We start from the raw sequence: 25,475 nt of genomic DNA on the forward strand, positions 1-25,475 counted from the left end.
GACGGAGTCACAGTGTGGTCATGTTTTTCTTGAGTACTAACTTTAGAGCTTAATAGCCATGTGGGATGAACTTCACCATTAAATCTTGTTAAACCACCACAACTACCAATAACCACTTGTTTAAACATTTTAGAGCCTGATACAAAACAGAAAAGCCTGTAGGCAGACAGGAATCCTTGAAAATCCTCCTCTTTTTCCTTCCCATACCTACTGACACAAGAGGAAAATGTTTTGAATGACCAGCCATCTGCCTAGGGACTTTTCTCCTATTCCTGAGAAGTTCTCAATGTCATGGTACTTAAGAATTACCATATAAGGTAGAAGGCAGTACTCATGCATACTAACTTTGAAAGCTACTTAAAAGGACTTTTAAAGATACTTTCAGCCTTATACAATTTTTGCCCATTGTGCTGACTTTAGAACCCAACACCCAATTCAGCTGTGATTTGACTCCTAGTTTTCTGGGCTCCAAAATCACTACAGATGGTGACTGCAGCCATGAAATTAAAAGACACTTACTCCTTGGAAGGAAAGTTATGACCAACCTAGATAACATATTCAAAAGCAGAGACATTACTTTGCCAACAAAGGTCCGTCTAGTCAAGGCTATGGTTTTTCCTGTGGTCATGTATGGATGTGAGAGTTGGACTGTGAAGAAGGCTGAGCGCCAAGAATGGATGCCTTTGAACTGTGGTGGTTGGAGAAGACTCTTGAGAGTCCCTTGGACTGCAAGGAGATGCAACCAGTCCATTCTGAAGGAGACCAGCCCTGGGATTTCTTTGGAAGGAATGATGCTAAAGCTGAAACTCCAGTACTTTGGCCACCTCATGCAAAGAGTTGACTCATTGGAAAAGACTCTGATGCTGGGAGGGATTGGGGGCAGGAGGAGAAGGGGACGACAGAGGATGAGATGGCTGGATGGCATCACTGACTCGATGGACGTGAGTCTGAGTGAACTCCGGGAGTTGGTGATGGACAGGGAGGCCTGGCATGCTGCAATTCATGGGGTCTCAAAGAGTCGGACACGACTGAGCAACTGATCTGATCTGATCTGATCTAGGGGTGAAGATCAGATATAGGGTGGCCAGTTACCTTTACGCTGCATATAGTTTTTAGTATAAGAATATATGTCCCGTGTCTACCTGGAGCATACTTAAGGAAAAAATATTTGCTGTTTGTTTTTATTTGCTAAATCCTGTGACCCTAACACTGATGGATCTTTGATTTGCAAAGATTTGAATAAGGACTCAAAAAAGGCCTGACAATTAAGGTACACGGAAATAAAGCTGGGGGAAAACATTTGCAATAAAATATAGTTATTATAGGACTTCCCAGGTGGCGCTAGTGGTGAAGATCCCGCGTGCCAATGCAAGAGACAATAAGAGACACAGGTTCAATCCCTGGGTTGGGAAGATTCCCTGAAGGGAGGCATGATAACCAGCTCCAGTATTCTTGCCTGTGAAATCCCATGGACAGAGGTGCCTGGCGGGCTACAGTCTACAGGGTCCCAAAGAGTCAAGACACTACTGAAGTGACTTAACACAGCGCAACACAGCATAGCTATGATAAGGCTTCCTGGTGGCTCCACGGTAAAGAATTCACCTGCAATGCAGGAGACGTGGGTTCAATCCCTGGGTTGGGACTTGATTTCAGTATATAAAGAACTCTCCAAACTCAACAGGAAGAAAACAAATGAGTTAAAACATGATGAAATACTTGAATAGACATTTTGTCAAAGAGGGTGTGTGGCTTGCAAATCAGCACATGTGTTCAGCATGTATTAGCCAATAGGCAAGTGAAAATCAAAACCATGATGAGTACCACTACGCACCTATTAGAATGGCTTAAAATGCAAAAGAAGAATGGAAGGACGCACATGAAAATTTTTATACTGGTTTATTTCTATGCGTCAAATGCAGACGATTTCCTCCCTCTTGATTCTGTAGTTTTTATGCTTCTTTAATGAACATAAGTTTCATTTTTAAAGAGATTTGTGTATAGATAGCTTATCTATATTTAAACATATAAATATATATATCTTATATATATTTACATATATATCATATATTTACATATATATAGATAGATAGATTTTTTTAATAGGAAAACGAATGATACCGTTAGCAAGTCCAAGCTCGCTCTGCTTGCCACAGATAAGCCAATGAATCTGCGAGACGAGGTGTTGAGGCAAGGAAGAGACTTTAATCCAGGAGCCGGCAGACCAAGGAGATGGCAGTCTACCGCCTCAAAATAAACATCTTACTGGGGTCTGGCTGTCAGGTTCTTTTATAGATCAGAGAGAAAGAAGCAATGAGGAACCAAAGTCAAAAGGCAGAACAGGGAGGGAGAGGCAGTGGGAAAGTAAAGCGAGAGGGTCTTCAGTCTCCCAAAACGTCTCCAGGGAATGGCCAGCCTCTGGAAGAAGGGGAGTGTTAATCTTTTCTATTCACAGGTGGGCAGGGACAAACTATCTCTTTAGGAGCTAAACAAAAGCACTTTAGTTTACAGTCTAGCAGAGGGTCAGGGTCCTCCAGGCAAGCCATTAAGTACGATAACAAGAGCAACGGAAAGCAAGTCAAGAAGAGTTTCCAACATGGCATCAGAATTGGCTTCCTCCCTGCAACAATATCTGCCATGATTTCATATTGGTTCAGCCTTTTAGGGGCAAAGAAGCTTCACCATGCTATTGGAGAAATAGCTTTTAGATGAAATGTTTCTTTTAGTCACAAAAGATCTGGCAATGATATCATCGTCCCATAAATCTTGCGCTTTGCCCCGGGCGGTGCAGTGTCCTGGCCTCCCCTGCACCATTAGCATCCATTAGCCCACAATTTCCACTTTGTGGAATGCAGCCAGAATTCCTTCTGAAAGGAGAAAATGTTGGCACTATGATGCAATCAGAAACCGAGTACTGTATTTGTTTCCCTTTCTCATCATCCTAGCGTGTCTTGCAAGTGGACCAGAACTCTCATCAAGAATTAAGCATCAGGAAGCTGCCAGGCATTTCAGTAGCACTTGGCTTATTTGATTTTGCTCTACAAAAGTAACCAAAGTTATGCTAGGTGGAGTTTTCAAATGGTTTTATCCAAAAATCTAGAGAGAACTGAAATTGTTGCAGGAAGGGGGACCCTTCCAGGCCCCGAAGCTGGGCTCTTGTCTAACACTTGGAAATGAATTGTCCAAGGAGACACATGTTCTGACAAAGCAAGAGATTTTACTGGGAAAGGACACCCAGGCAGAGAGCAGGAGGGTAAGGGAACCCAGGAGGACTGCTCTGCCACATGGCTTGCAGTGTCGGGTTTTATGATGATGGGATTAGTTTCCCGGTTGTCTTCAGCCAATCATTTTGACTCAGAGTCCTTCCTGGTGGTCCACGCCTTGTTCAGCCAAGATGGATGCCAATGAGGATTCTGGGAGATGGTCGGACAGGTGGTGTCTCCTTTTGACCTTTCCCGAACTCTTCCGGTTGGTGGTGGTTTATTACTTCCATGTTCCTTATCAGGACCTCCTGTCATAAAACAGCTCATGCAAATGGTTACTATGGTGTCTGGCCAGGGTGGGTGGTTTCAGTCAGTGTGCTTCCACCAACAAAACTAACAGGGAAGAACAAAATCTGACTCTGTGTTGGGTCTGTTTCTTTTACTTTAACCTTTGCCTCCCATTGCTTTCATTACTATAATCACTAAAAAGATGCTGTCTGTAGCTTTCGTTAGGGCTTCCCAAGAGACACTAGTGGTAAAGAACTCACCTGCCAACGCATGAGATGCAAGAGACCTGGGTTCAATCCCTGAGTCGGGAAGATCCCCTGGAGAAGGAAATGGCAACCCGCTCCAGGATTCTTGCCTGGAGAGTCCCATGGACAGAGGAGCCTGGTGGACTACAGTCCATAGGTTTGCAAAGAGTTGGACACAACTGAAGCGACTTAGCACGCATGCATAGCTATTGTTGTTCAGTCACTAAGTAGTGTCTGACTCTGAGACCCAATGAACTGTTGTACACCGGGCTATACCTATCGCTATAAGCATTCATAATAATGGCCTGCCTTGGGAAGCCTGCCCCTCTGCCTGAATGTTAAACTAAAGTGTCTTTGCTCATGACCCTTCCCCACTGTGAATGGCTGCAGGAAAGGAGAAATTAACTCATCCCCTGCCCAAGGTTGGCCAAACCAGGGGATATTTTGCAAGACTTACGTACGACCTTTTAACTTTACTTTCTCACCTACTCTCCATCTCTGTTCTATAAAAGAAACTAACATCCAGACCCCATAATCCACGAGCAGATGAGCTTGGACTTGGTGACAATCCAAGTGCACGAGGCCTCCTAGATCATGATTTGCTGCATCCAGGACAGAAGGGAGATTCTGACACAGACTGAGAAGCAGATCCCTCCTGGGCTGTGAAAATCAACCCTCTAACCACCCCTTGAGGGATCTCAGCCTCCCTCAGCTATTCCTGCCCCGGGCCGCCAGCAGGAAGTGAGGCCCCAGGCACCACACAGGCCAAGCTGTTTCTCAAAAATCCACAGCTGTTATCAGGTATTAGGCCTCCGTTTGACGGTTTGACTGTGAGCTGCCTTGAGAGCTCTACCACACAGGGCAAGGGTATTACAAAAGCCCAAGACAGGCAGGTTATTGTCATGGTCTGTGCGCCAGTTGGGAAAGAATTTCCAGACATGAAGCAGAAAGAGAGGAGAATAGAGTTTATTAGAGTGAGAGATGCTGTTAGAATAGCAGGCCTACTCAAGGGAGAGTCAACTCCTTTCTCGGGCTAGTAGCCAATTTTATAGCTACAAGACAGAAGGGCTTCCCTGGTGGCTCAGATGGCAAAGAATCTGCCCGAAACGCGGAAGACCCGGGTTTGATCCCTAGGTTGGGAAGATCCCCTGGAGAAGGGAATAATAACCCACCCCAGTATTCGTGCCTGGAGAATTCCATGGACAGAGGAGCCTGGCAGTGCCAATAGTAAAGATTGGGGGGCGGGGGGAGGACTTTAAATTTGTCTATAACTATCAAAGTTTTTACGGCTCATATAATCTATGTAATTGAAAGTAGCTTTAGTCCTAGAATCCTTTTGGGGGGAGTGGGATGGATAAAGATGGATAAATTCTACCGTTTTATCATTTTATAAGAGCAGTTACTCTGAAGGAGTTAAGGACAGGAGAATTTGAGAGAAGTGAAAGTCTTTCATTTTCTCCTTAACTATGGAAGTCTGGAGGCAGTCAAGACACCTGGAGAAGGCTTTAGGACTGGGGCAGCTCTGAACAGGGAGGTTGTTTCATAGCTGGAGGAAGAACTGTGGAGAAATGATACTGTATTGTCTGATGGTCTAGTGATCCAGTGGTTCTCAGCTGGGTAGTTTCTGTTCTGACCACTGAGAGAATGTGAAGTAGTCAGAAGAAGAAGATCCAGGACCAAGAGTGACCACGTGACCGAAGGAAAGCGATGAGATCTGTAAGGGTGGACACATGGTGGACAGTTTGTGGAGGCAGGAAGAGCAGCTGAGGACAAGGGGTAGGAGACAGGTTCAGAACCCTGCTTGACCATATAGTCTTGCTAGTTGTACTGGCATCAATGTTGTTCATTTTGCAGATTCAAGATCTTGCAGGATGCAAGGAACAGGGGCACGTTCACAGTAGTTCTGGTCATAGGGAATGCACCATCTAGATTCCTGCAAAAACACGAGAGCCAGGTGAGACCTCTGAGAAAGAACCTCACTGAATCTGTGTGTTAGCCTGAGAGGAAGGCAGCAACATTTTACAGGTAGAAAAGGAGAAGAACGGGCACCATTGGGCTTTCCCTGACTCTCCACCGAGGGGAGATTTCAGAGGTTCCTGTCGGAAGTCAGTGACAGTAATTCAGTGTGAGAGATTCCAGAAAGAAGTGCAAAGTGAGGCAGGAAAGGGGGGAGGTTGCAATCAAATTATCCCGGCAAGTTTTTTAGAGGCCTTGCTAGCTGGGTTGATGTGTATGGAGTAAGTGTGACCGTGGGCCACCAAGGATTCAGCCCGAGCAGGACAAGAATCAGAACCACCAGGATCAGAGATTCAGACCTGGTGACAGAGAGGGTGTTAGAGGCTCCGAATAACAAAGAATAGACTGAGGTCTGCTTAGAGAAACACGGTAAGAGGTATTGTGTGTGACATTAATTCCTCCCATAGAAAAGAAGAGATTGAATTAGAGAATCAATCTCATGAAAAAGCTGAAGAGTTGAGTCACTGTTTAGCATTTTGAGAAATTCTCTTTTGAACTCGTTCAAAGATACTAACAGAAGAAAAGCAGAAAGAGGCTTCTTTCTTTTCTCCTTCCTTCTCTCCCTTCCTCTACCTATCTCTTCTTTCCTTTCTCTCTCTCTTTTTTGTTTGGCCTGCATGGTGTGTGGGATCTTAGTTCCCAGGGATCGAACCTGAGCCCCCTGCCTCGGAAGCGTGGAGTCTTAACCACTAGACCATCAGGGAAGTCCCTCCTTCCCCTTTTCTTTCCCTCCTTCCTTCCATCATTAAGGAAGTCTTTTTCAGGAGACTCAAGAAGGAGACTATTTCAAAGGGACCATGACAGATAACACAATGAACTTTTATTAGGAAATTACAGTCAGTGGTTCACTGCAGGAGAATGAGGTACTATCTTAAGCTAATAGCAACGGAAGTTCACAACGTAACAGGAGCAGAGGTTCTACCAAGGAGAGAACAAGTCACTAAAATAAGATACCATAGCTATTAGATACATCCCACTTATAATTAGTCAGAATTTCCAAGTAAAAAAATGGACTCCTTGATGATTACCTTAAACTCTATTATTTTTATTCTGAGTACAATCTGACATGTTTAACCAGAAAAAAAGTAATAGAATGGTTAGTGTGATCCTATTTTTATACACATTGTATTTTTCCATTTATTAAATTTTAAGATGCTATTGTTAAAGACATTACTAAAATTACGTATATATACTCAGTGTCTTTCAGAAAATAGGATTCCAAGAATAGCGGTGGGTCACTCTATAGTTGAAGAAAAACACCTATTTTTAGAGCAAACTTTCTTCTCTAATGCATTAATTCATTTAGCTCATTTGTTTTTTCAAGTTCTTTGCATTCTCTTTAGTAATAAGGTAAGGAAATTTACCCAACGATGAATATTTTCTTGCTAGTTGCACTGCATAAATGTGGTTAATTTTACAGATTCAAGGTTTTTCGTGCTACAAGGAACAGGGGCACATTCCGAGTGGCTCAGATACTGCTGCTGCTACTAAGTCACTTCAGGCGTGTCCGACTCTGTGCAACCCCGTAAATGGCAGCCCACCAGTTTCCTCCATCCCTGGGATTCTCCAGGCAAGAAAACTGGAGTGGGTTTCCATTTCCTTCTCCAGTGCATGAAAGTGAAAAGTGAAAATGAAGTCGCTTAGTTGTGTCCGACTCTTTGCGACCCCATGGACTGTAGCCCACCAGGCTCCTGCATCCATGGGATTTCCCAGGCAAGAGTACTGGAGTGGGTTGCCATTGCCTTCTCCAGCTCAGATACTAGGGAATGCATAATTAGGATGAGGAAAATGTCTCAGTAGTGAGGCTAATAGGCTTCAAAAGAAGTTAAAACAGTATGAAAATCATCTGATGGGAACTCAGAAGACACGGAAGTTGAGAGTCTGCTGTCCCGAGGTTAGGGCCCTGACCCTGTGGATACTCAACCATCAGCATGTCCTCCTCACCCAGTGTTTCTGTCACTGTTGATCAGTCAGCTCTTTGAGTGCCTGCTCAGTCGCCACAGTTGTGTCTGACTCTTTGTGACCCCATGGACTGCAGCCCACCAGGCTCCTCTCTCCATGGGATTCTCCAGGAAGAATACTGGAAACGGTTGCCTTGCCCTCCTCCAGGGGATCTTCCTGACCCAGGGATCGAACCTGAATCTGCTGCATTGCAGGTGGATTCTTTCCCGCTGAGCCGTAGGGGAAGCCCCATTTAACTCCTTGAGGACAACCTTCTAACTCCGAGAAGACTGAACTGATGTAGCGGTCACTGTCCAGTAGAGGGCGCCTGTGGTAGTCAGAGTTCTTGGTTGTATGTAATAATAAGCCGTCTTTTTCTAGGGCTGCAATTCTAACTAGGACATTGTGGAAAAGGCCAAACCGTGGAAGTGGTAAGATCAGTGATGGGAAAGGTGGGCTTCTCCATTGGCTCAGCGGTAAAGAATTCTCCTTCAACGCAGGAGACTAGGGTTCAGTCCTTGGGTCGAGAAGATCCAGTGAAGGGCATGGCAACCCACTCCAGTATTCTTGCCTGGAGAATCCCATGGACAGAGGAGCCTGACCAGCTACAGTCCAGAGTATTTCAAAGAGTCATCCATGTCTGAATGACCGAACATGATGTGAAAGGTAGATGAAACCTGATGCTAGTTCAAGTGATGAGGACAGATTTTGGTCAGTTGCCATCAGGAAAACAATCCGTTGTGGACTGAATTCAATCTTGATCTGTGTAGAGGTGATGACAGATGGGGGTGGGGTGGGGTGGGGAAAACAGCAGCTTGAGGAGAGTATGGGAAGTGAAAAATTATAAAAAGTGGGTTCATGTGAAACCATCTGGCTTTGCTAAGTTGGGCTTGTTCTTTCTCACAGAGGCTGGGAGCAGGCCCCTCATCTTCAGATGTGGCTGGAACAGGCAATTTTGGGGAAGCCTTGAGTTTTCTCAGGCAGGCACTTTATGGGGAGGTACAGTCACCCTAGGGACACGACCTGGGGAGGTTAGATACTATGCTAATATTTATTCAAGTTTTTATGGGCCAAAGTTGAGGCCTGGTGAAGCCTGGGCTCTGAGGAGCCTCGGTAGACTTTGGAGAGAATTACTACTGTCTGTGATTACTAGAAGGATGGCGGATCCCAGGAGGCTTTCAGGGCCGTGAAATTCTTCTGTGTAATACTGTCATGGTGGATACATGTCATTATACTCTGTCAAAACCCATGGAATGTACAACAGCAAGAGAGAACTTGAATGCAGACCATAGGCTTTAGTTAATGTATCTACATTGGCTCATCCATTGTAACAAGTGTACCACATGAATAATGTGGGAAAATATTAATAATGTTTTGTTAATATTATTAGCATTAATAATAATGTGAGTAATAGGGAAAAGATGCACAGTGAAGAGGGTGGGAATAGGGAGTCTCTTTATTTTCTGCTATTTTTTTCTGTGAACCTAACCTAAAATTGCTCTAGAATAGTCTATTTATTTTAAAATCAAATTTTCAGATTCTTCTTTCCATTTTTTCATTCTGTTTGAACAGAATCATTACATTTGAAGTATATACTACTAAAGTTATATTTAATATAATGTGTTACAGACATGAAGATACCTTTAGCAGGCTATGTAAGGAAAAGTTACAATTAAAAAGCTAATAGCTTCAAAGGTATTGTGTAATGTTAAAAATGTCTAAAATAAAAGGTGGCTCCCTGCCCCACACAGGTGACTTCTCTTAGGAGTTTGAAATCCTCCCCACCCCCCAGCTACCCTCCTTTATTTGGTCCTCACAAAATATTTTGTGTGATACAAGCAAGGAAGCTATTATAGATCCTGCTCAGTGTCAGTGAGACAGTTTTCAGAATACAGTTTCCATGAGAAAACACCAAAAGATACCTACTCAGTGCCTGGCACAGAGGTCCTAAAGAAATTATGTTCTTTTCCTCTGTCCCCTATAAAATACTGGACAATGTACTTCTATTTGAGGTTGGGCTTCCCTGGTGGCTCAAACAGAAAAGAATCTGCCCGCAATGCAGGAGACCTGGGTTCAACTCTGGGTAGGGAAGGGGATGGCAACCCACTCCAGTATTCTTGCCTGGAGAATTCCTTGGACAGAGGAGCCTGGTGGGCTACAGTCCATGGGGTGGCAAAGAGTCGGACAGGACTGAACAACTAACACTTTCCCTTTCTTTCTTATTTGATGTAAAGCATTTTAAAATGTGCTTAAACAAAAAGATCGAGACTCTAAAAGAAAAAAGTTTTTCCAAAAAACGAGAGGATGCTGCAGAGCTGACCAACTGCTTTCTTTATTTCCAGGGACTGACTTTATTAAGGCGTTAGCACACCCAGTCCCAGGGTTAGTTACCAAAAGGTGGGGTCCGGCTGCTCGCTGCTCAAAAGCCAATAAACAAGCCAGGTTGGTGGAAAGGTAAGTTTGCTTTCTTTCGGATGCTGGCATCTAGTGGGGAGGGCTTCCCTGGTGGCTCAGTTGGTCAAGAATCTGCCTGGAGTGCAGAAGACCTGGATTTAATCCCTAGATCAGGAAGATCCCCTGGAGAAGGAAATGACAACCCACTCCAGTATTCTTGCCTAGAGAATCCCATGGACAGAGGAGCCTGGCAGGCTACAGTCCATGGGGTCACAAAGAGCTGGACACGACCTTGTGACTAAACCACAGAGGGGAGGGCGGATGTCTGTCCAAAGGCCAATTCCCCCTTACTGGAGACCAGTAAGGCAAGAGCTTGTATAGACAGAAGGAGGGGGCTCCAAGAAGAAACAGTCAGCTCTGATAGTCATCTTGAAATAGGTCATCAGTTGTCTGACTAGCGTCATCTTGGTTGTTCTAGGTACAGTTAATCTTCAGTTCCAGGGTTATTTTGTTTCTATTTCTTTGAGGCCGGTTCTCAGAATTGTGGCAGCTTATGTCGTAGGTACGGTCCAGTCATCAAGTTCACTTCTTCCACCTGGTGGGGCTTTCAGTTCCTATAAGACAGCCCACAGGATATGGCTCAGAATACTATCTATAGCCCTTGAGAAGGAACTAAAGGCCCTTGACTCTGCTTAATGGCTACATTATTATTATTTGGTCTCCTCTGACTGTTGGCCTTTGTTTTTGCATGTTCGCATTTCTCTGATTAAAGTTACGCTTTGACTTAAGTTTTCCGTAGACAAAAGGCAGCCAGAGGACATGGCGGGAAGTGCCACAGGGTTCTACTGTTTTACCAGGAAGGCATGGCATTTTTTTTTTTTAATTTATTTATTTTAATTGGAGGCTAATTACTTTACAATAAAATAACAGGTATTTGGTGAATGTTGGAGAAGGCACTCTATTTGGATAATGACTCAGAATAAGATATCCAGTTGTCAGTAATTTTAGCATTTGATTGGTTTTATGAAATCTTTTGGGCTTACTGGTGGTGGCTCAGTGGCAAAGAATCCGCTGGCAATGCAGGAGTCACAGGAGAGTCGGGTTTGATTCCTGGGTCAGGAAGATTCCTTTGTGAAGGAAATGGCAACCCACTGCCATATTCTTGCCTGGAGAATCCCATGGACCGAGGAACCTGGCGGGCTACAGTCCATGGGGTTGCAAGTCTCGGACATGACTGAAGCGACTTAGCACGCATGCATGCATGAAATCTTTTATTGACTTGGGCGTTCTGGTTTAGGTTTTGTTTTTTCATTCTCCACCTGTTTATGGGTAGATTTTTATGACTGGTGTGGAATTCCTCATTTTACCCATTTAATTTACATTTCATGCTTGATATGTGATGAAGGAAATTGAGCTGTTCTTTCTAGTGCCTTATGGGCAGGTTATCCCAGGGTTAATATTGCTATGTGGGAAACCAGGGCCAGTAGAAGCACTAGGAAAACAAGCTTTGAAAAGAGAAGTAATTGCCCAAAATTAGATCAAGCGAAAGAACAAGAAAAAACTGTCCTATCAGGTAAATCCCATTGCTAAATTACCTACAGCAAGCAAAGCACAGGATAATACCGTGTTCAACACACAGAAAAAACATTTTTAAGCCTTAGCAACAAGAAAATGTGTTGAATATCTAGTGTTAGCAAGTCTCTCCTATTTTTCTTTATTACTTTTCCAATTTTAAAAAAGACATAGAGAATCATAGAAACAATTGATTCAGGGCATGGGGGAGAATGGCCCCACTTTTTCAAGTGTTCATATAAAGAAGTTAGTCACTTTGTGATCAAGCGATGTTTCTGAGAGATGAGTGACCTTTTTCTAGATCTTACTGGACAGACTGTTTTCAAAAGCAACCATTAGTTCTAGCTGCCCTACATTCGTTGTGGTCATAAGTACGTCTATGAAAGGCTTTGAGCCATCAGGGATTGAACTTCCCCAAGAAAAGAGCCATGAAACGAGTAACGTTGAACCGAAGAACTGGGTATCTTGGCCAAGTTGCGATTACGACTGTGAAGTTCTTCAGAAATTCCTTCTCCAGGGCTATGAATTCAGCTCAGTAGGAGCACTCTGAGCCACACACTTTGTCTAACTATCTGACACCTGTTGAGGGAAACCTACAGGATGCAGGAGGGAGGACATTCATTGTTTTTCATTTCTCTCTTCCTCCCACACCCACCGTGCATAATTTTTATAGCCTAGTCATCTGGCTTCAATCCAAGTAAGAGCTGATAAATCACCAAAATAATAATTTTCAAAACGATGTAGAAATTTGAGAAAATGCCAATGATATCATGTCACCCAAGAGAGGCAAGACACAAAAATGAACTTTGCTGTGATTACAGCAGTGTAAGAGTGATGGGTACATATGAACATGGTCTCTAAGACAGCAGGGCAAAATGGAAAACATCTGATGTCTGGGGAGATTTTTAAAAGATCTTTGAATCTTTTAATTAACTAATGTAATTTTGCTGCAGTTGGTGCAAAAAAAGAAAAGAAAGGCAGAGTGAGATTAAAAATGCTGAATAGCTGGCTTCCCTGGTGGCTTAGTGGTGAAGAATCCAGCTGTCAATGCAGGAGACACAGGTTCGATCCCCGGTCCAGGAAGATTCCACGTACAACTGAGCCCATGCGCCACAACTACTGAGCCTGTGCTCCAGAGCCGGGGAGCTTCAGCTACAGAGCCCACGGGCCGCAACTACTCAAGCTTGTGAACTCTAGAGCCTGTGCTCTGCTACAAGAGAAGCCCGTGCAGTGAGAAGCCTGCTCACCCCAACTGGAGAGTAGTCCCTGCTCTTGACAACTAGAGATAAAGCCCACACAGCCGTGAAGACCCAGCACCACCTAAACATTATTAAAAACAAAAATAAATAAAATTATTCAAAAAATGCTGAATAGCCGGTATTATATACCACAGAGCCTGCTCCAACAGGCAGCTGCTGTAATGACAGCGGGAGTCAGATGGTGGTGGGTAAACACAGCCTTGAAAAGCCAGGTTGCACTGGGCATTCCCCACGGTCTGGAGGTTGGAAGTTGTTGCTGCCCCAGCAGGAAGCTGCTGGCCAGATGTCCCCCATGATGCCTTACCTGCAGCCAGAGTGGTGGGTGGGGTGGGTGGGAAGGACTTAGTGAACTCCAGCATCACCTAGCAACCGACCATCACTGTAGTGTACCCACACTTTAACAACTGGTATAGCTGTAATAGTGCCCGCGAGCTGATAAAGTGTTCTGATTAAGAACCATCCTGAAAGAGGGTCTCCTGCGTTGCAGGTAGATTCTTTACTGTCAGAGTCATCCGGGAAGCCCTGAGAGAATGTGAGGCTCTTGTGAAGTCCTTGCTGACTACAGTGCCCAGTACCTGGTACATACTCCATGTGCATCGACTGTTGTAAAAGCACTGCCTTCCCGATTTCTGGTTGTATTCTGATTAAGAAGCCAAAAACAGCACACGGCCTAGAAGTTTCTCCAGGAGGCCATGGAAGTAGGGTGTAACCATTACTTGTTTTCTTTTTAGGTACTGAAGTAAAGTGAAGATCATTCAGTCATGTCCGACTCTTTGTGATCCCATGGACTATACTGTCCCTGGAATTCTTCAGGCCAGAATACTGGAGTGGGTAGCTTTTCCCTTCTCCACGGGATCTTCCCAACCCAGGGATTGAGCCCAGGTTTCCCACGTTGCAGGCAGATTCTTTACCAGCTAAGCCACCAGGGAAGCCCAAGAATACTGGAATGGGTAGCCTATCCCTTCTCCAGCGGTTCTTCCTAACCCAGGAATCGAACTGGGGTCTCCTGCATTACAGGCAGATTCTTTACCAACTGAGCTATTAGGGAAGCCTCTTTGGTCCTGAAAGAGGCTTATTATCACTTAGTCTCCCTGTCTCTTTTCCCCAGATCTGCCAGCCAGGTATTGCCTGGCAGCCCTCTGGTTTTTGGTGTGGAGATGAGGACAAGGAAGAAGGAAAAACAAGGTACTTGAACATGGGAGATGGTTCCCAGTCGCCATTCCATGTTAGCATGATCCTTCCAAATAATATTCACGAAAATAGATCTGCTTACACAGACCAGGAGTTAGGGAACCCAGGCAAGGATGCCATGGACACCCCAGAAAAGCAGACAAGAGTGCTACAGCTGATCTTCTAAACTCCTTATTTTATACACGAAACAACTTAAGCTCCAAGAGAATAAGTACCTTCCTCAACTTGATAAGTTACCTTTTTTTTTTTGATAAGTGCATTTTTTGTGTGTCTAGTTCATCTAGCAAACTCTGGGAGATGGTGAAGGACAGGGAAGCCTGGCGTGCTGCAATCCATGGGGTTGCAGAGAGTCAGACACGACTGAATGACTGAACAACAAACAATGAGTTCATCTTACTTTATAAAACAGATACCTGCTTTTGGGTCCCAAGAATGTGTTAAGAAACACAGTTAAAAAGCACAAAAAAAGATTAACAAGGCTGTCATACATAGTGCACAAAATGATTAGTGTTCAAACAAGTTCTTAAGGGAAATAGGCAGCCTAGGGACCCTCTCCAGCTACGACAAGCCCAGTCCCTCCTGGTGGAGGAAACCAACACTTGTTAGCCTTAAGCATCCATCTCACCCATCACGCGGAGAGAGTTTTCCATTACCAACCCACCACGGCCCATTTTACCCTTCTTCCCAGGAAAAGGAGCCTAGTGAAGATGCCTATGGAGTCATAGCACTGTAACTTCAACCTCACTCACATCTGTGTTTTCTCCCTACATGCAAGCGTGTGAAGTCGCTTGAGTCGTGTCTGACTCTTTCAACCCTGTGGACTATAGCCCGCCAGGCTCCTCTGTCCGTGGGATTCTCCAGGCACGAATACTGGAGTGGGTTGCTGTGACCTCCTCCAGGGATTGAACCCATGTCTCTTGTGTCTCCTGCGTTGGCAGGTGGGTTCTTTACTGGAGTGGGTTCTTACTGGAGTGGGTCGCTGTGCCCTCCTCCAGGGATCAAACCCACGTCTCTTGTGTCTCCTGCATTGGCAGGTGGGTTCTTTACCACTAGTGCCACCTAGGAAGCCAAAGCACCGTCATTTCCCACCGAAGGCTGTGCTGTTTCTAGCGGCTGACATTTAGTGTGTGTTTCCTATGCGCAGACACTGCACTAAGCAGGTTACATGGATTACTTCATCCGATCTGGTTAGGAAGATGTTTTTCCTATGTCCAGTTGCAGGTGGGGAAAGTGAGGCCATGGATGGATGGATGGATGGACAGACGGTGGGTAAACATGAGGTTCAAACCCATTCTTAACCATTAAAATTGCCTTTATAAATGACGGTAAGATAAATTCTAACTTCTCCAAATCTAGGAATCAATAAATGATAAAGTAAAATAATGATACCTCATACCTAACAATCTTATGAGATGGGTGCTATCATTGGCCCTGATTTATAGAAATGCCTAAAGTATTTCTGGCTCTTTTGATAAAACCACATTCAGAAGAAGGAGAAACACATAGATACAAGCGCAAGATGAAAGCAAACACAAATGCATTTAGACTTAGATGAAGACGTATGCTCATAGGCAGAGGCTGTCTTTGTCAGCTTGGGTTGCCGTAAGGAAATATCTGAGACTGGGAGGCTCAAACAACAGCCATTTATGTGACACGATTCTGGAGGCTGAAAAGTCCGAGATCAAGGTGGTGGCAGATGCGGTTCTTTGTGACGTCTCTTTCCTGTCTACAGACAACTGGATTTTCCCTGTGTGCTCACAAGGCCTTTCTTCATTACCTGCATGTGGAGAGAGAGATAACTCCAGCGTCTCTTCCTTTTCTTACAAGGGCGATAACCCCATCACAAGGGTCCTACCTTTTCCAGTAATCAGACAGTTGAGGGGTGCTGGGGGCACGGGGGAAATTCTCATTATAAACAGGTATTTATTTTGCATGCAAAAAAGTAACTTCCTTGGAACCCCTTACTAAGACACAATACCATGAGTGAGGTATTATTAATCCCATATTACAGACAAAGGGCTTCCCAGGTGGCGCTAGTGGTAAAAAATCCACCCATCAATGCAGGAGATGCAGGGGACGTGAGTTCGATCCCTGGGTTGGGAAGATCCCCTGGAGTAGGAAGTGGCAACCCACTCCAGTATTCTTGCCTGGAGAATCCCATGGACAGAGAAGCCTGGTGGGCTACAGTCCATATGGTCGCAAAGAATCAGACGTGACTGAACGGACATTACAGATGAAGAAACTGAAAATCAGAAAGTTAAGGAACTTACTCAACTGTTCTAAACACTTGCTAAGTTCAGATGACTCCCTGCTATGGAATAGGCATACTTTGATTCCCTCTGTCTCTCCTAAACTTTTTCTTATGGAAAAATTCAAATTACACATAAATTGGGAGAAAGTAGAAGAAACCTCCAGGTACCCATCACCCAGGGACAACAGTTAACCACTGATGATATCGCTTGTTTCAACTATGATTCTTTCTAACACTTGTAGGAACTTGAGGAAATTTCTGCATAACAGTAAGTAGCGACCAGACAGATGGGTGTGTATTATGCCTTTTGTTTTCTATCTCAAACAGTTTGCTCAACAAAAATATATAAATATGTAATATTTATATAATTCTCCAGCCCCTTGTCATGAGATGAATTTTTCAAATGTCTGAGCACTGAGAATTCCCTGGCAGTCTGGTGGTTAGGACTCCTTGCTTCCATTGCAGAGGGTGTGGTTCCATCCCTGGTCAGGGAATGAAGATCCCATATGCTTTGTAGCGCTGCCAAAAAGAAAAAGGTCTAAGCACTTCAGGGACTCTGCTTGCTTACTTGATCTTAGGGGCAGACACAGAAATGCTGCTTGTGACCCACAGCCAAGTTCTGCGGGGAGGGCGAGGTGCCAACTTCAAAAAGGGGAAGATCTCAGTCCCCTCTGCTGACCTCTCTCATGACCATGCCATCACATGGCAGTAATGATGGGCCACGTGACAGCCGGTTGTAATTCTCAGTGAGTATTTCAAGTACTTTGGGTGGACCCTTCCTTATTTATTCTTTAACAGAACCACCAAATGGTAAGAAAGTAATTTAAAAACATAACTTGGCGTAGGAATTTGGAGAGTATTATCCAATCTCTTTTCTTACTGCAATATGCATAATTTATCTTCTGAAAAAGATGTATTACTGTGACTTAATACCAACATGCAACAATTTGTTCATCCTATTTGTTCTTCACAAGAAGGAAAAAAAAACATTAGCTATATTTAATTTATAAAGGAGCCTATAAAGGAGCATTTGACCAAAGGTCTTCTAGAACATAAGCGTCACTCAGCAAGTAAGTGGCAGAGACACAATTGGAAATGAAGGCCCATCTCTCTCTGTATCATTCAGCTTTGCTATAGTAACAAATGGCTCTTACAGAGGAAGAAAAGCTCGAATTTTTCTACCCTCTTAAGTTCTGTCTCTGTGGTATGTGAATTAAACTATCAAAAGATAGATTTGTATGAGGGAAAAAATAGTTCACTTACATATGTAATGTACATGTACATGGGAGACCATAGTGATGAGCAACACAAAGGACTGGTCAGAATTCGGGGCTTATATACCATCTGAATCAGAGAAGGCAATGGCAACCCACTCCAGTGTTCTTGCCTGGAGAATCCCAGGGATGGGGGAGCCTGGTGGGCTGCCGTCTATGGGGTCGCACAGAGTCGGACACGACTGAAGTGACTTAGCAGCAGCAGCAGCAGCATACCATCTGAATAGGTGAAAGAGAGGGGAAGCAATGTACTTATGGGAAAACTGATGACTTTTTAAAGATAAAGCGTTTTCAGGAGAACACATGAGGGATAAAATATTTGTGATAATGTTCCTCTATATAGGTATGAGTGATCTTTCCATCTCCTTCAGGGCCATAAAACTCCCTTGGTAAAGGGATTTGAGGAACTTTTTTTTGTTTTATTCACTACTTTTTATTGGAGTATAGTTGCTTTACAATACTGTATTGGTTTCTGCTGTGCAGCAAAGTGAATCAGCTCTGCGTATACATATTCTTTTTCAGACTTCCTTCCCATTTAGGTCAGCACAGAGCATTGAGGAGAGTTCCCTGTGCTCTTCAGTAGGTTCTCAGTAGTTATTATTTGTTAGTTTTGACACTGAAGTATAATTGACCTCTAACATTATGTTAGTTCCAAGGGCACAACACAGTGATCAGAAATTTCTGTATATCACCAAGTGGTCACCATGGTAGGTCTAGTTACCACCATGAGAAGTCCTTTACAATAAGTCCTTTAAAATAATAGCTAAAGATTTTATACAGGGAGAGATACATATATTATAATAACATTATTGACTATATTTCCCACACTATACAATTCGCCCCTGTGACTCATTTATTGTATTTGGGGAAGGTTTTATTCATGTTCTCGCTTCTAGGAGTAGATCTACCCTAAAGAGGAAATAAAGCAGCCTTATTTCCCAGAAGTTGCTGCGTTTAGTCAGAGAAGAGGCTTTTTCCTTTCTCCCTCATCTGGTGACTTTCAAATATCTTCAGCTTAAAATACCTTTATACCAACCCAGGGGTTCTGAGTTGGTTCCCACAGATCCAAATCTCGGCAGCTTATAACAACCAAGATGCACTGGGTTAGCCAAAAAGTTCGTCCCGGTGTTTCCATAAGATGTAACGGAAAAACCCGAATGAACTTTTGGCCAACCCAGTACTTCTCAGTCACATTACACAACAGCTCTCCTCCACATGTTTTCTTCACCCCAGGAAGAAAATGGGAACATGTTGTTCTCTTATGGCAGAAGGAAAACAGAAGTGGCTGAGGCTTGCAATGCCTCTGAGAGCTCCCATTTGGATGTGGCGTTTGTCACTACAGCTCACGCTCCATTGGCTAAAGCAAGCCACGCAGCCAAGATGGCCGACAGGGAGACAGGAAGAGCAGCTCCTCCTAAGGGTGGCCACCTCAAGGCTCAGGGCACCCGGAGAGGGACTCTTACTGGTGAGGGGAGTGAATAAGGGGGAGCAATACCATTCATGCGGTTTATCAGAGTCTCCAATGATACATCTTTTCCACTCCATTCTGCTTTGGAAAGTTTCAAAGAGGAAGTAAGACTTGAGTTGGCTTTTCAAGGATAGTTCTAGGCAGGGATGTAGTAGACATCAGGTCAGGTATATCTGGAAACAATAAATGTATGGAAAAATGCCTAAGGCCAACATCACTGTCTCTCAGGAGAGAAGATACTTTTTGCCTGTCAGATTGGCAAAAAATTTTTAAGTTGATTATATTCAGGAAAGTGCTATTCACTCCTAAACTTCTGGCGGGCGTATATACACTTTAACTTGTGTGAGCAGCAATGTCACGGAATCTACTGAAACTACACACACAAATACCTTTGGACCCATTCATGCCATTCCTAGGAATCTCTCCTACAAAGATGTTTGTTCGTGTGCACAAACGTGACTGTATGAAGGATGCCCCATGAACTGGAAAGCCCAATGGATGTCCATCAAGATGAGAACTATAAAATAAGTTATAGCTCTGGAATATTATATATATATATATGGTTGTATACATAAATGTGTGTGTTAGTTGCTTAGTCATGTCTGACTCTGTGACCCCATGGACTGTAGCCCTCCAGACTCCTCTGTCCATAAGATTTCCTAGGCAAGAAGACTAGAATGGGTTGTCATTTCCTTCTCCAGGGGATCTTCCTGACTCAGGGATTGAACCCGGGTCTCCTGCTTGGCAGGCAGATTCTTTTCCACTGAGCCACCTGGGGAGCCTATGTATACATGGATATGCACACATGTATATACATATACACATTTAAAGAGCATCCAGACCTATTTTAAGCACAAAAGGCAAGTCACAACATATATAATCATAGTGCATAATACCATGAAAACTACATCTAAGTGTAAATAAAGTGTTAGCAGGATGCACATTACTTTGTCACAGCTGTTTTAGTTGTAGCAAAATTAGTTGAGATTAATGATGACAGCAGTATTTAAGTACTTCTGGGTTGTTTGAATCTTTTTCAAATAGAATATATTCCTATATTGTTTAGCATAATTAAAATGTCTAAAATTAAAATAAAATAGTGCCACTTTGTTTTATAATATTCATAAAGTTCAGAAAAAAATTAAAAAGATAATGAAAATCACCCCTAGAGTCATTTGAAAATGACTCTAAAAGTAAATGCATTTGAAAGATTGATCACATACAGAATTCTCATTTGGATAGGCCTCATTCTGAAAATCAGACACCCATAAGATAATAGTTCATGAAACCTACCTCCAAATAGCTTTAATCAGTTGACTTACTTTTGTTAGCAGCTAACAAAGTCCCATCTCAAAACACTTCTAGTAACCACAGCTGACTGCAAAAGTATCAGGGGAACATTGTGATAGAAAACTGAGTTAAGAGGTGCCTACTGCAGGAGAAATTTCTTGACTGGTGTTTAAAAGAGAGTTTGACTAAAACTGACGACTGTTTGGCCTGATTCGACCAATGATATGCAGCATTCCAGCCAAGTTTATTACCTGCTCAAGTCAAATCAATAATCTTGGTCAGATAAAGCATGGTTCAATGGTTTCAATTTTCTTCTGTCATCAGAAGGACTGAACAGGAGCTGGAGTAACTAATGGAAATTTCTTTCATTCTTCATCAAGCTGAGTTAGAGGTTTCCTGAAGCCAGATTTTCTACCACCTGTATAAATTGTTAAAAGCCTTGCACCCAGAAGGCTCTTCACTGACATTTTCTTCCGTGATGCGTTTTCCTTAGCCCTACCCTGTGCTGTTCTTTGTTAGCATTGTTACATTATTCATGTTAAAAGTCCAGTTCATTTTGTATGTGTCCTGGAACTAGGATGTTTCTCCAAATCACTTTTGTTTGGACAGCTATCCCATTACCGCATTTATGCCTTATAATGCCAAGAAGTCATCCCTAATGGCCCCAGGTAACAAATCCAATATTATCAGCTTTTAAGGTGCTAAGTGGAGAAGGCAATGCAACCCACTCCAGTACTCTTGCCTGGAGAAGCCCATGGACAGAGGGGCCTGGTGGGCTGCAGTCCATGGGGTTGCTAGGAGTCGGACACGACTGAGCAACTTCACTTTATTTTTTCACTTTCATGCATTGGAGAAGGAAATGGCAACCCACTCCAGTGTTCTTGCCTGGAGAATCCCGGGGATGGGGGAGCCTGGTGGGCTGCCGTCTATGGGGTTGCACAGAGTTGGACATGACTGAAGTGACTTAGCAGCAGCAGCGGCAAGGTGCTAAGTATTCCTGTGATTTTTAGAAAGATCTAAAGAAAACACCTCTATAGAAAACACCCAGCACAGTCCACACGATGAAGAAGAAACCCAGGGAGACTGAGTAACTTGCTCAACTCAATATCTGATGGATCTCCAACTTCAAAGTCATTTTGGCCCAGCACTACCTGGATCCTGGCTCACAGCAGCACGATGTCTGCTGTGTACTGACAAAGGATGGAGGCTGGCCCTGAGTCCCAGTGCCTACCGGCAGTTTTAAGTCTCCTTGCACCACTTATTAAAGACAGGTTCTGTTAAGATATAATTTATGCACCAGCTTCAGTTGTGTCTGACTCTTTGCAACCCTATGAACCATAGCCTGCCAGGCTCCTCTGTCCATGGAATTCTCCAGGCAAGAATACTGGTGTGGGTTGCCATTCCCTTCTCCAGGGGAATCTTCCCATCCCAGGGATCAAACCCGTCTCTGAGGTCTCACCTGCACTGGCAGGTAGGTTCTTTACCACTAGTGCTACTGGGAAGCCCGGGTCTCCTGCATTGCAGGCGAATTCTTTACAGGCTGAGCCACCAGGGAAGCCCCTGTACACCATAAAGGTCATTAATTTCTAGTGTAGGGATTCAATGATTTTTAAAACTTTTACAGAGCTGTGTAGACGTCACCATAATCCAATCTGAAGATATCGCCATAAAAAAAAAAAAAAAAAAAAAGCCCTCTGGCTCATTTATAGTCACTCCCTGCTTTCCCCACCCCAACCCCCTCCTGCCCGCCAATACCAGCTTCATGTAACCACATATTTGCCTTTCCTGGACATCTCATGTAAACAGATTCTTAAAAATATGTGGTCATCACTTTTGTCTTTCTGATTGCACAATGTTCAGATAATCATTTTGACATGGCAGTGTATTCTGCTGACTGCTCTCTTTCTGCCATATGGTCATATCTTGCCATCTTGAGACTTAAGCTCCGTGTGGGTAGGTAGGTACAATTTCATACCCCTGCAGTGTACTCTCTCAATGGCCTGCATCTTTCTCCTTGTCCAAACCACCTCACTGCCTCCCGGCCCAACTTCAAAGTGCCACAAAGTTCCTTTTTATCCTTTTTAGGTGGAGGGCTATCTCTGGCTATGTTCATGGCAGGAGCAGGGAATTAATTTCCCTGGAAGCAGCCACAACCAATAGCTGACTGGACACGGTGTATAAATACCCCAACTCCCACCTCTCAGGAGCCCTCGGAGCTGTGGGCACTGCACTGATCCTCAAAGGGTTTCCTAAGAGAGACCAAGCTCTCCTCGTCCACAATAGCTCCCGGCTGGACTGCTGACCCCACACTGGCTGCTCTGCTCTCGCGGTGGTTTCTTTTCCTTCAAAACAAACTTCTTGCACCAGGGTCTTTGTCTCAGTGTCTGATTCTGAGGGAACCCGAATTCAGACACTCCCTGCCATGTGCTCAATACACATTGAGCCCAGCGTAGATGTCTGTTCCACTCCGAGCTTCTTATTTTGCCACTTTCGTCAATTCATCGGTGTTACATGATAGGCAGCTTCTATGGTGCTAGTGCCTTACCAGGACTTCCTTGGTAGCTCAGACGGTAATGAATCTGCCTGCACTGCAGGAGACCTGGGTTCCATCCCTGGGTCAGGAAGATCCCCTGGAGAGGGGAATGGCAACCCACTCCAGTATTCTTGCATGGAGAATGCCATGGACAGAGGGGCCTGGCGGGTACAGTTCATGGGATTGCAAAGAGCTGGACACGACTGAGTAACTAACACTTTCACTTTCACGTGCTAGTTCAGGACCTGCCAACGCGGGAGACGCAAACCCGCCTACCAACGCAGGAGACGCAAGAGACACGAGTTCAATCCCTGGGTCGGGAAGATCTCCTGGAGAAGTGCATGGCAACCCACTCCAGTATTCTTGCCTGGAAAATCCCATGGCCAGAGGAGCCTGGTGGGAGGATGAGATGGTTGGATGGAGGAGGATGAGATGGTTAGACGGCATCACTGACTCAATGGACATGAGTTTGAGTAAACTCCAGGAGTTGGTGATGGACAGGGAGGCCTGGCGTGCTACAGTTCATGGGGTCGCAAAGAATCGGACACGACTGAGCGACTGAACTGAACTGAAGTGCATTATATCCATACAATGGAATATCACTAAGCTATTTAAAAAAATGAAGTACTGATTCATGCTACGACATTAATGAACCCTGAAAATAGTATGCTAAGTGAAAGAAGCTAGTCACAAAAACATCATATTTTATATGGTTTCATTTATATGAAATATCCAGAACAGGCAAATCTATAGAGACAGGAGATTAATGGGACGTCCCTCCCTTGGGACGATCCCCTCCGCACCCGGCAGCCCACCTGCTCAGGAGCTGGAGATGAGCTCTGGGGGCCCTGCGGGGTTGGGCGCTGCCTGCCAGGGCTTGCTTTGTCTCCGCCACATGCATTGATTCTTAGCAAAGGGCTTTGTTTGCCTATGGAGCCTATAGCTTTGTTCCAGGACCGGAGAACCCTGATTCTTCGTGATTTCAAAACCTGGGGTCACTGCCGGGTAGTTTCTGTATGATCTAATTGTAGGAAGTAGGAAATAAAACCGGCGCCTGTTACTGCTGCACACACCTTCAGCAGTAAGGTGGGGAAAAAAAGTGTTTTAATGGAAAACTGTGTGTTATCTATAACAGGCAATCTCTGCCTTATTGGATTCTGATTTTTTTTCTTTCTGACTCTAAGCTGTAGGAGCTGCAGATAACTGGTAATTATGTACATTCCATACTGTTTGGGAGAGGTCCAGCTTACCTCCCCCTTCCCCAACTGCTGGGAAAAAAAATAACTTTGTTTCCTTTATGATTCATTTCAACATTTCTTTTATTCCTTGTACATGTGCACTTTTTGACTTCTTCACTGAAAGTTATAAAATCTGCCTGATTCCCTCCCTGTGCGTGTGTTTGTGTGTGCTCAGTCACTTTGGTCGTGTCTGACTCTTTGCAACCCCATGGACTGTAGCCCACCAGGCTCCTCTGTCCATGGAATCCTCCAGGCAAGAATACTGGAGTGGGCAGCCATTCCCTCCTCCAGAGGGAATCTTCCCACCCAGGGATTGAACCCACATCTCCTGCATTGCAGGCGGGTTCTTTACCACTGAGCCACCAGGGAAATCCGCGTTCACTGTATGAGCAGCAAAATAGTATCTTCAACATGTGTCATTTTTCTTGTATTTGAATAAGAGTCATGAGTTTATCCTTTTCTGAAATTTATCTTTTAATAGCCCACTTTCTAAGTCTCCCTAGGATCATAAAGTAACACTCAGAGTTGGTCTGTGCATCTCTTCCAAGGGGAAAGCATGTGTTTTTGGGGGGAGCTGGAAGGGTTGGGGGCTCACGTTGACCGAATATGTTCTGTGCACCTGCTACTTTCCAAACAAAATTGTATTGATTCTGCACAACCCCGAGGAACAGCAACTGCTACTCCATTTTATGGAGGAGACAACACGTGTTCAGAGGTAATTCCAGAGATACATATTATTCAGATATAAGTATTATTGGAGGTAACTACGATTCGGAGATAATGTTCAAAAATAAGTAACTTGACCCACGTGTGCGTGCTCAGTCGCTGTCGTGTCTGACTCTTTTCGACCCTATGGACTGTCACCCACCAGGCTCCTCTGTCTGTTGGATTCTCCCCCAGGCAAGAATACTGGAGTGGATTGCCATGCCCTCCTCCAAGGACTCTTCCCCAGAGGACTGAACCCGCGTTTGCCTGTGTCTCCTGCATTGCAGGTGGATTCTTTAACCACTGAGCCATTTGGGAAGGCAACTTGACTAATATCACTTAAGAGTTGCAGTTAAGATTTGAAGTCACATCCATCTGAGCCCCAGATCAAGCCACATGGTTGCCATACAGTGTAAGAAGGTGGCCCTGCCTTATGAAGAGTTTTTAGGTTTGGGGGAAGGAATATTTCTCTGCATGTCCTGGGTCATAGGCATACACAGGATGCAGGGCAGGCATGCTGAGAAACTGTTGTTAATTTATTCATCAGAGGCCTTACCAGCGTCAGAAGGAGAAATAGGTGGGGCTCATCTGTTATTGCATCTCCCCCCTC

The sequence above is a fragment of the Bos mutus genome, chromosome 12, assembly GCF_027580195.1.
Source record: "Bos mutus isolate GX-2022 chromosome 12, NWIPB_WYAK_1.1, whole genome shotgun sequence".
Classification (NCBI taxonomy): domain Eukaryota; kingdom Metazoa; phylum Chordata; class Mammalia; order Artiodactyla; family Bovidae; genus Bos; species Bos mutus.